Source organism: Nicotiana attenuata, unplaced genomic scaffold (assembly GCF_001879085.1).
Source record: "Nicotiana attenuata strain UT unplaced genomic scaffold, NIATTr2, whole genome shotgun sequence".
Taxonomy (NCBI): Eukaryota; Viridiplantae; Streptophyta; class Magnoliopsida; order Solanales; family Solanaceae; genus Nicotiana; species Nicotiana attenuata.
Window position 1 is genome coordinate 203,019 of NW_017672174.1, and position 9,815 is coordinate 212,833.

Here is a 9,815-nt window from a genome sequence, read left to right on the forward strand (position 1 = left end):
CTTGGATTGCGTGTTTTATTACCGTTTTATGGAGTTTCGGAGGAGGAAGGGTGTGGAGAAACACCACATAAATGTGGAGTGGTGGGCTGGTCATTCGTCGTAGCATTTTCGGGCTGTTTGACACTACTACGGTGGTCGTCTTGTGTATGAAGAGATTGGGGTGTGTTAGGCTATTTTATAGTATTTTGTGATGTATATAAGGTTGGAAAATAGTGTATATATGTTGATATTTTTTTGTTCTTATTGTTGTTGGTATATGGTATTGGAGGAGGGCCTTGTTACAGGGGAGATGCTGCCCAAATTTATGTAAACGAGTTACTAATTTAAGTTGCGGACTTAGCCTTTACACAACACTGATTTTGAATCTCCTTATGCTTTGGTAGATTGAGCTGAGTTGTTTGAAGAATTTCTTGGAAGGTATTAAGGACTCAACGGAGTTAAGGCATGTTAAGGCAAAACATTTTCTTCATTTTGGCATGATCCAGTAACTACATGTGTTTGATAACGAGACATAAAGAGAAGTTCATATTCGTGAATTTGTGTACATTGGCCTGTCTCATAAGTTACAGCATTCTCCCTTATCGGGACTTCATTTTTAGTTTAGTTTTGTCTTCTTTCAGCCAAGAGAGCAGATAGTCCATATATATACAATATTACAGTATTTTTACCACCATCGAGCTATAATCGATGGGCATGCCCCTATTGGGCAACCTCTGATAAGATGGTAAGTTATATACCGAGCCTACTATGGCTGAGCACCTATGAGCTAGCCCAGAATGACCGAGATACAGCGCCTAGTATGGCCGAGCGCCTATGAGCGAGCCTACTACGGCAGAGCAGTTGCACATATCGAGCCTTGTAGGGCCGGACAACTATTTTACTTACTATATTATGAGAGATGAGTCAGTATCAGCAGGTAAGCATACTTTCAAATTATATTTGACTCCCAGGTACTTTCAGTTGTTATATTATCAGTTCAGTTTTAACTTTTAGTTATTCTGTTGTCTTACATACTCGGTACATTATTTCGTAGTGACGTCCCTTTTGCTGGGGACGTTGCATTTCATGCCTGCAGGTCCTGATAGACAACTGGATAGAGCTTCCTAGTAGACAAAGTCAAACATCAGCTTGGTTGGTAAACTCCACTTCCTCGGAGTTACCAGGTCTATACCTTGGAGTCCATTTTATATATACGGGTTTGATGGGTAGGTCGAGGCCCTGTCCCGACCATGATACAGTGAAGTTATCCCTAGAGGCTTGTAGACGAGTCCTGTACATTTTTTATATCAGTATTGTGGCCTTACCAGCCATATGTAGATGTTTAGTTTGGTACTGCTGGTTGTAGATGTTATTTTCAGTTGATTCAGAATATGGCCTTTTTTTTATTTTTTTATTCAGAATATGGCCTCATCGGCCTAAGTTGAGGGTTACCCCTCTAGAGTTCACAGTTACAGAGTGGTACGCTCGGGCCGAGTATGGCACCAAGTGCTGGCCATGCCTCTTCAGGTTTGGGGCGTGACATATACACCCTACTAGACGATTTTTTGAGCTTATAAAGTTTAAATCAAATACATTTGTACGACTTAAGATAGCTCTAACAATTTTAATTTAATTAATACTTCATCCGATCTCTTTTACTTGTCATATTTGATTTTTGTATGTTCCTTAAAGAAATATTAATTAATTTTCTTTTACTAATGTATTGCACTAAAAATGTTCGTGGAGAACCCAAGTCCCTAAAGTTCAACTAATCTGAGTCAAAATATGTGTGAAATTATTGATTTGGTCAAGAATGTGAATTGCAGTAATAGGATTTGGTATCCATTTTATGTGGTTTATATGACTTGGTTTTCAACAACACTATTTGAAGGCAATAAAACCACTACTCAACAGTGTAATAATGGGAACGGAATTGTAAATCCTATTACTTTTGAACCATATCATATTACAATATAATGCCAAATGAAGAGATCAGATTATAAAAGTTTCCACAATAAATCCTAGATTTCATATATTTATAACGAAATATATTAAACCTCTTATCAACTCTGATTTCATTTCAAGCCCACAACTACTGAGCTAGGAAATGCTTTAAGCATTACCACAGGAAAAATTATATAGATAAGAGTAGAAAATATTTGCCATATGGTAAATAAGATACATATATATTATTTGATGAAAGCGTACACAACTGTCAAGATGGCCGAGTTGGTCTAAGGCGCCAGTTTCAGGTACTGGTCCGAAAGGGCATGGGTTCGAATCCCATTCTTGACAAATATCATTTTATTCCTTTAGTATCTTTGTGACATTGATTAGAAGTTTCAACGATATTTATTTTAGCCTGAGCTGATTAGAAGAGCACGTTAGAGCGTTTTTGTTGTTTTTAGTATGACATTTAATGGGAAATCGAAAATGAAGCTAGTTTAGAATTTTTCTTCTCTTCTTGGAAGATAATGATAAGTGGTATATAGTGAATTTCTTAACAAATATCATTTTATTCCTTTAGTATCATTTTATTCCTTTAGTATCTTTGTGACATTCATTAGAAGTTTTCGAATCCCATTCTTGACAAATATCATTTTATTCCTTTAGTATCTTTGTGACATTGATTAGAAGTTTCAACGATATTTATTTTAGCCCGAGCTGATTAGAAGAGCATGTTAGAGCGTTTTTGTTGTTTTTAGAATGACATTTAATGAGAAATCGAAAATGAAGCTAGTTTAGAATTTTTCTTCTCTTCTTGGAAGATAATGATAAGTGACATATAGTGAATTTCTTAACAAATATCATTTTATTCCTTTAGTATCATTTTATTCCTTTAGTATCTTTGTGACATTGATTAGAAGTTTCATGTCACGACCCGGAATCCCCACCCTCGGGAATCGTGATGGCGCCTACTCGTGAAAGCTAGGCAAGCCAAGAATAGTCACAAACATCATCCTAACTCATTTTACCCATGATTAAACAATTTAAATTATAAATGCATAAGCAATTAAAATACTGCGATTAATAAAAGATAGCGGAAGTCTGAACTGAGAATATAGCAACAACGCCTAAACATCAATACAAGCCTCTACCCAGCACCTGGTGTCACAATATTTCACGGACCATCTAAGAATGCTAAATACAAAGTCTGAAACAAAATGATAAAACTCTGTCTCGGTACAAGGGAAACAGGGCAGAAAGGGGATAAAAGAGATGCCGGGCCTGCGGACGCCTGCAGGACTACCTCGGGATCTCGTGGACTGAAGGACTGCTCCCTGGCCTACTGCTGCGCACCGTAAGCTGCTCCGACACCTGGATCTGTGCAAAAGAGCATAGAGTGTAGCATCAGCACAACCGACCCCATGTACTGGTAAGTGCCTGGCCTAACCCCGGCGAGGTAGTGACGAGGCTAGGACCAGACTCTAGATAAACCTGTGCAGATATATATATACAATACAACGAAGAGGCAAACAGGAATAAACAATTAAAACTGGGGGAGGGAACATGCTTCAGGGGTAACAGATATAAATAGAATATCAGGAATAATAGATGAGAAATCTACAGTCTAGCTTCTAACACGGAAATAAGAAATAAAGACAAATTTTCATAATCAGCTGATCTTGTTGCAGGCGTGCAACCCGATCCCATTCATCAACTCGTGGTAGGCGTACAACCCGCTCCCATTTCATAAAATCTTGTGGTAGGCGTACCACCCGCTCCCATTTCATCGATCACTTGTGGTAGGCGTACCACCCGCTCCCATTTCATCAATCTTGTGGTAGGCGTACCACCCGCTCCCATTTCATCAATCTTGTGGTAGGCGTACCACCCGCTCGCATTTCATCAATCTTGTGGTAGGCGTATCACCCGCTCCCATTTCAATCCAACACAACATAACAAAGTAATCCGGGCTAAGGGGACAACAATATAATAACTTCCCGGCAAGGGAACAACAATATAATATCTTTCCGGCAAGGGAACAACAATATAGTAACTTTAAGGAAAGGGAACAAAATATCAAATCAAATGTCCCAGCAAGGGGAGTCAGCAATAACAAATCTTATGCACTTCTACTTGACCCAATTAATCCCAATACTCGGTCATAACTAAAATCCACGGGAATAAACTAAATCCTTGTTCAGTATCGAGAATCATCAATCAAGCTTACATAGAATCCATTAAGAATACAAGAATTAACAATTTAAGACCCACGGTCATGCTCGACACCAACGTATAGATACTCGTCACCATGCCTATACGTCGTACTCGACACAAAACAAATAGCAAATAAGACTCAACTCCTAATCCCTCAAGCTAAGGTTAGACCGAACACTTACCTCAACTTCCACGGCCAAATCAATCCTCAACAACCGCTTTCCCTCTCGAACTCGGCTCCAAATCAATCAAATCTATACAATAATGACTTCAATACATCAATAAGCGCTAAACAATACGAACCCAATGCCTAATTATAGCTTTTCCACCATTTTTCCCAAAAACTCAAAAATCGACCCCTGGCCCGCTTGGTCAAAACACGAGGTTCGGACCAAAATCAAATCCCCCATTCACCCACGAGCCCAAATATATAATTTATTTTCAAATTCGACCCCAAAACGAGGTCTAAATCAAGAAAAAATCAAAAAGCCCTAACTCTACCCACTTCCCCAATTTCTACCCTAAATTACATGTTTTAGGCTTAGGAATTCATTAGATGTTGATGAAAAATGAAGGAAACGAGTTAAGGATTACTAACCCACGAAGTTTTGGTGAAAGGAAGCTTCAATGGACGCCTAAGGACCTTGGAGAAGAAGGAGCTCGTGAAAACTTATAAAAAATCCCGTCACTACTGCTCTGGAAATTAAATATAACTGGGCGAAAAAATGTTCTATGCGATCGCGGGAAAGGGATCGCGATCGTATAGGGTAATGTCTGTTGTGCACTGTGATCGCGGATGTAAGGTTGCAATCGCATAGAGGAATAAAAAGGAAGGCTGGTTTTATACAATGCGATCGCGGAGAGTAGAATGCGATCGCATAGAAGGATTTCTGAACCCCCTAGGTTTGCTCTATGCGATCGCGACACCTCTTATGCGATCGCATAGAAGGAATAACTGGGCAACCAACAACAGCTATTTCTGCAACATTTTTGATGCTAATACCATCCCGAAACACATCCGAATCACCCCCGAGCCCTCGGGGCTCCTAACCAATCACATGAACTAACTCAACAACATCCTACGAACTTAACCGTGCGATCAAGTCGCCAAAATAACATCAAAACAACGAATCAAACCTCAAAATCACAAATTTTTTCCTCAAACTTCATTAACTTTCAAATTTAGAACTTATAGTCCGAAACACGTCAAACGACGTCCGATTTCAACCAAACTTTACAGAAATATCTTAAATCATATATAAGACCTGTACCGGGCGCCAGAACCAACATACGGGCTCGATACCAACACGTTCTAACCAATTTTCATTTCAATTTTCTTCATAAATTTCAGAAAAACAATTTTACTCAAAAATTCATTTCTCGGGCTTGGGACCTCGGAATTCGATTCCAGACATATGCCCAAGTCCCATATTTTCCTATGGACCCTCTGGGACCGTCAAATCACGTGTCCGGGTCCGTTTACCCAAAATGTTGACCGGAGCCGAATTTACTCATTTTAATATCAAATTTTAGCATTTTTCACAGAATTTCATATTTAAGCTTTCCGGCTACGTGCTCGGACTGCGCACGCAAATCGAGGCGACTACAAATGAGGCTTTCAAGGCCTTGGAAACACGGAATGAGTAAGAAAACAGGTGATGACCCTTTGGGTCGTCACATTCTCCACCTCTAAAACAACCGTTCGTCCTCGAACGGACAAAAAAAGAAGTACCTGAGTTTGGGAGTAGATGGGGATAACGGCTCCGCATATCGGACTCGGACTCCCAGGTCGATGCCTCAGGAGGCTGACCTCTCCACTGAACACGAACAGAAGGGAAACTCTTGGATCTCAACTGACGAACCTGCCGGTCTAGAATAGCTACCGGCTCCTCCTCATAAGACAGATCCTTGTCCAACTGGACAGTGCTGAAATCTAACACGTGGGCTGGATCGCCGTGATACCTCCGAAGCATGGACACATGAAAAACTGGGTGTACGGCTGATAAGCTAGGCGGCAATGCAAGTCTATAAGCCACCTCTCCCACTCGATCAAGAATCTCAAACGGACCAATGAACCTAGGGCTAAGCTTGCCCTTCTTCCCAAATCTCATCACGCCTTTCATAGGCGACACTCGGAGCAATACCCGCTCACCAACCATAAAAGCCACATCTCGAACCTTGCGGTCTGCATAGCTCTTCTGCCTGGACTGCGCTGAACGAAGCCTATCCTGAATAATCCTGACCTTGTCCAAGGCCTCCTGAACCAGATCCGTACCCAACAATCGAGCCTCTCCTGGCTTAAACCATCCAACCGGAGATCGACACCGCCTACCATATAAAGCCTCATAAGGAGCCATCTAGATACTTGACTGATAGTTATTGTTGTAGGCAAACCGTGCTAAAGGCAAGAACCGATCCCATGAACCTCCAAAGTCAATAACACAAGCTCGGAGCATGTCCTCCAATATCTGAATAATCCGCTCTGACTGACCGTCCGTCTGGGGATGGAATGCTGTGCTCAACTCGACCCGGGTACCTAACTCTCGCTGAACTGCTCTCCAGAAATGCGAGGTAAACAGCGTACCCCGGTCCGAAATGATAGATACGGGCACACCATAGGAATGAAATGCGCTGACTTGGTCAGCCTATCAACAATGACCCAAACTGCATCGGACTTCTTCCGGGTCAACGGAAGTCCAGTAACATAGTGATCCTCTCCCACTTCCACTCGGGAAGATCAATCTTCTGAAATAAACCACCAGGCCTCTAATGCTCATACTTAACCTGCTGACGGTTCAGACACCGCGCCACATATGCCACAATATCCTTCTTCATTCTACGCCACCAATAATGCTGCTGCAAATCCTGATACATTTTTGCGGCGCCCGGATGAATAGAGTACCGGGAGCTATGGGCCTCCTCCAAAATCAACTCTCGAAGCCCATCCATATTTGGCACACAAACTCGTCCCTGCAATCTCAAAACTCTATCCGCATCTAAGGTAACCTGCTTGGCACCTCCTCGCTGCACCGTGTCTCTAAGGACACACAAATGGGGATCATCAAACTGCCGGTCACAGATACGCTCCAATAATGAAGAACGAGCGACCGTGCAAGCTAACACTCGACTAGGCTCAGAAATATCCAACCTCACAAATTGATTGGCCAAAGCCTGAACATCCAAAGCAAGAGGCCTCTGACTGACCGGAATAAAAGCAAGACTACCCATACTAGCTGACTTCCTACTCAATATGTCGGCCACCACATTGGCCTTCCCCGGATGATATAAAATGGTGACATCATAATCTTTCAACAACTACAACCACCTCCTCTACCTCAAGTTCAACTCCTTTTGCTTGAACAAGTACTGAAGACTCTTGTGATCAGTGAACACCTCACATGCCACGCCATATAGATAATGCCTCCAAATCTTCAATGCGTGAACTATGGCTGCCAACTCTAGATCATGAACTGGATAATTCTTCTCGTGGATCTTCTACTGTCTCGAAGCATAGGCAATGACCTTGCCATCCTACATCAACACTGCTCCAAGCCCAACACGGGAAGCATCACAATAGATTGTATAAGGCCCTGAACCTGTGGGCAAAACCAACACCAGTGCCGTAGTCAGAGCTGTCTTGAGCTTCTGAAAGCTCGCCTCACACTCATCCGACCATCTGAACTGGGCACCCTTCTGGGTCAATCTGGTCATCGGGGCTACAATAGATGAAAACCCCTCCACGAACCATCGATAGTAGCCTGCCAACCCCAAGAAACTCCGAATCTCTGTAGCTGATGCTGGTCTAGGCTAGTTCTTGACTGCCTCTATCTTCTTTGGGTCTACCTGAATACCCTTTGCTGATACAACATGACCCAGAAATGCAACTGAACTCAGCCAGAACTCACATTTGGAGAACTTGGCATATAACTGACTATCCCTCAGAGTCTGAAGAACCACTCTAAGGTGCTGCTCGTGCTCCTCCTGGCTGCAGGAATATATCAATATATCATCAATGAAAACTATCACGAATGAGTCCAAATAAGGCCTGAACACTCGGTTCATCAAGTCCATGAAAGCTACTGGAGCATTTGTCAACCCGAATGACATAACCAAGAACTCATAATGCCCGTACCGAGTGCGGAAAGCTGTCTTGGGGACATCGGATGCCCTAATCCTCAACTGATGGTAGCCAGATCACAAGTCAATCTTGGAAAATACCCTGGCACCCTGAAGCAGGTCGAACAAATCATCAATCCTCGGGCAGTGGATACTTATTCTTGATCGTCACCTTGTTCAATTGCCGGTAATCAATACACATTCTCATTGACCCATCCTTCTTCTTGACAAATAACACCGGCGCACCCCAAGGTGTGACACTGGGTCTAATGAAACCCTTCTCAAGAAAATCCTGCAACTGTTCCTTTAACTCCTTCAACTCCGGCGGGGCCATACGATATGGGGGGATAGAAATGGGCTGAGTGCCCGGTACCAGATCAGTGCAGAAATCAATATCCCTGTCGGGTGGCATACCCGGCAGGTCTGAAGGAAAAATATCAGGTAACTCACAAACAACGGGCACATAATCAATAGAAGAAACCTCAGCACTGGAATCTCGAACATAGGCTAAATAGGCCAAACACCCCTTCTCGACCATACACCTAGCCTTCACGTAGGAAATAACACTGCGGGTAGAGTGACCTGGGGTCCCTCTCCACTCTAAACGAGGCAAATCTGGTAAAGCTAAGGTCAAGGTCTTGGCATGGCAGTCCAAGATAGAATGATACGGGGATAACCAGTCTATCCCCAGTATAACATCGAAGTCGACCATATCTAAAAGCAACAAGTCAACACGGGTCTCAATACCCCCAATCACCACAACACAAGAACGATGAACTCGATCGACCACAATAGAATCACTCACCGGTGTAGATACATATACAGAAATACTCAGTGGATCACTAGGCATGACTAGGTACGGTGCAAAATAAGAGGACACATACGAATATGTAGACCCTGGATCAAATAGCACTGAAGCATCTATATCACAAACCAGAATAGTACCTGTAATGACTGCATCTGAAGACTCAGCCTCTGGCCTGGCTGGAAGAGCATAACATCGGGGCTGGGCCCCACCACCCTGAACTGCCTCTCTAGGACGGCCGGCTGCTGGCTGGCCTCCACCTCTAGCGGCCTGAGCTCCACCTCTATGACCTCTACCTCCACCTCTAGCACCTCTACCCCCGCCTCTGGCTGGCTGGGCGGCCTGTGGAACATCTGGTGCCTGAATCATAGGACGGGGACCCTGCTGCTGCGGCTGAGCACCCCTGAACCTCGGGCAAGCCCTCCTGATGTGACCATACTCACCACACTCATAACATCCACCCGAATGCTGTAGCTGAGGAAACTGAGGCTGACCCTGGCGGCCTGAATGACCACCTCGGAAACTCTGAAGCGGCGGTGCACTAATGGGAGCCGGTGGTGCACTGTAAGGCTGCTGATCAGGATAGTGCGTCTGAGAACCTCGACCGCCTGAAGTACCATGAGAGACCTAGAGAGCGAACTGAAAGGGCCTAGAAGGATGGCTCTACCATAAGAATCTCTACCTCCAGACGAGGTACCACTGAATCTGCCTGAATGACGGGGCCTCTTATCCGACCCATGACCACCTCCCTGTG

General features: G+C 43.6%; 1 non-coding gene across 1 annotated transcript; it reads left to right on the forward strand.

The window, feature by feature from the left end:
* The first annotated feature begins 2,193 nt into the window (after window positions 1-2,193).
* Window positions 2,194-2,274, forward strand: TRNAL-CAG. Its single transcript has one exon. It is a non-coding gene; the product is annotated as a tRNA-Leu (tRNA).
* The last annotated feature ends 7,541 nt before the right edge of the window (window positions 2,275-9,815 follow it).